The 2,314-nt window shown below is 48.9% G+C and overlaps 2 protein-coding genes across 5 annotated transcripts in view; one reads left to right on the top strand and one right to left on the bottom strand.

Moving 5' to 3' along the window:
* LOC113209443 (fibrillin-1-like) overlaps nt 1-2,314 on the top strand; it is a 49,468-nt gene that overhangs the window by 1,201 nt on the left and 45,953 nt on the right. The window lies entirely within an intron of this gene.
* LOC113212730 (potassium voltage-gated channel protein Shaw-like) overlaps nt 1-2,314 on the bottom strand; it is a 119,567-nt gene that overhangs the window by 98,173 nt on the left and 19,080 nt on the right. The gene's annotated exons all lie outside the window — the stretch shown is intronic.

Raw genomic sequence — 2,314 nt, 5'->3', positions numbered from 1 at the left:
CACACACAAAAAAAAAAAAAGCAGTGGACTTTCAAAAAGAAAACAAAGAAACTGATCCATGCTGCCGGGGGCATCACGTGTACACGGTCGGAAGCAGTCTGATTGGCCCTTAAAAATAGCTCAAGACCGTGGCTATCATTTTGGTTAATTTAAGTGCAATCCGGCACAATCATACAAATGCACAAATTTAGTCGATAAATCGTGTTGAAGCACACTGTTAAAATCCTGCAAAGAAACGGTTTGCAGAACTGCGAAGTATTTAGATCCTTTGAAATTACAGAGCATTTGCTTTGCAATTGCGAAGCAATGAAAACACGCTAAAAAGCATCGCTTTGCAATTGCAAAGCATGACTTTGTAATTGCAAAGTAAATACTTCGTAATTACAAGGGATCTAAATACTTCGCAGTTCTGCAAAGCGTTGCTTTTGAACTGCTGTGGCTGTTTGGCCGAGAGAGCGGAGCCGGAGCGCGGAGCAGCAGAGCGGAGGGCCCCTACCACCGAGGAGTTGGGCCGCGCCGCGAGACGCCCGTGTACGATTGGCTGCCTACCGGCAGGGCGTTCCAGGCGAGCACCGCGCCGAGTCGAGCACCACCGCACCGCGCCAGTCGACAGACAACGCAAGTCATTACGATCCAGGCATTTGCAAAATTAAAAGATGATAACAATTTGCTGGTCTGTTTAATATTTTTGAACGCGTTGACAAAGTATCAATTTTACTTGTTAACCAAAAATCATGGAAAAAGGAGGGACGTCATTTGAAACGGACATATGTGCGAAAAAGAATAAAAATGTGAGAGAACACAAGAGACAACCTCTGAGGGTTCGTAGGGGCCGATGCCCGGGAGGGACCTCCTGGCAGGACCCTGGCTGATTTCATACCACCACCACCACCCCCGCCTCGCGGCTCTTCCCCTCCTTACCCCCATCTTTCACCCCCCCTTTTCCCCTTACTGTTGGCTCATGTGGGTCGGGCCAGGCAAGAAATTATATGAAGGTGGAAATCGATAATTACCTCGAAGGTAGTCGGCAGTGAGCCAAACTCTCATGCGATTTCAAGTACGGAGCAAAATTGGGTGGGACACAGCGGCACATAAACTTAGGACCAGCTAGAGGTAATTCAAAATGAAAACACACAACCTTCGAGGGAATTATCTTTTATTTTATTTTCTTTTGGGGGCGTTCAATTTTCACGAGGAAGAGCTGAAGAGCATGTGCCTCATCGCAACCTTGCCTAGGATATTGTACGTCCTCAGTTGAGTTTGCAGTTTTGACCAGGACAAAAGGGAGAGAGGCAGCAGCCGCTGTTTGAGCTTCCAGTAGACTGGACGCGTATTGGCATTGGCAACTACCCCTACCAGCTCCAGCTCCACGCCACGCCCGCCCCGGTGGCAAAGCAAGGGCGTGTATTAATTGGGTAACAAAGCCCGGACCAGGGCGAGGACAAAAGCAGAGAGGTGTTGGGAGGGGTAAAAATAAAATTTTAAAAATAACCAATAAAATTGGATTTTGTTTGGTGTGCCCGCAGGGAGGGGTGGCGGGTGGAGGAAGTGCTCGCGCACCAACCACTAGTCAGGGGATGAGCGAACGTGTTCGGAGTATCCGCTGGCTGTCGGTTCACAGCTCGACAAATACGTAATACTACTCGACGTGAGACCTGGCGTCAGGGAATCAGTAACTTAACGCATTTAAGTTATGCGTGAACGTACGTAGTTTTAAACAAAACTAGTTAAATATTGAGGTTATGGATTTTCAAACCAGCACTCTAATGAAAGTCAGAGTTATTGAGTTATTGATAACTTAACGTTGTAGTAGTCCTTCTTAAGTTAAAAGTTAAAACTTTAACAGTTACCTTGAGGTTCGAGGCGTTCCAGTGAAGTGTTAAGTTATGGACCCGCCTTCCCCCTGCCTGACGTTTCATTTAAGACTACAAAAATAATAAAGAAAGCGCTCCTTGAAACGCACGACGGCGGGGCGATGTCGAGTGAACACGAGGAGTCGACAAATCAAACCAATTCCCACGGAAGGTTTCCTCAGACAAACGACGCCACCGCCGCCGCCGACAGAAAGGCGACGTAATGAGAGCCGGCGGGCGGCGTGGGGAGAGCGGGATGGGATGGATCACCTTCTCATACTTTGGCGGGGCGGGCGAGCGTCATTCCAAAACTTGTCGGCAAATTGTTACGACGCGGCCACACAAATAACGCCAGGGCAGACACCCGGTGCCGCTACTCCAGTGACGGTCACAACACTCCTCACATCAGTCCACTACAAGCAGCACATCGCCGTCGCGGATGGACAGCGTCCTCCCGCTGC

This window comes from Frankliniella occidentalis, unplaced genomic scaffold (genome assembly GCF_000697945.3).
Source record: "Frankliniella occidentalis isolate FOCC.00 unplaced genomic scaffold, Focc_3.1 Scaffold22, whole genome shotgun sequence".
Lineage (NCBI taxonomy): Eukaryota > Metazoa > Arthropoda > Insecta > Thysanoptera > Thripidae > Frankliniella > Frankliniella occidentalis.
The sequence above is the reverse complement of the archived record's forward strand: the minus strand, read 5'-3'. Positions and strand labels throughout refer to the sequence as shown.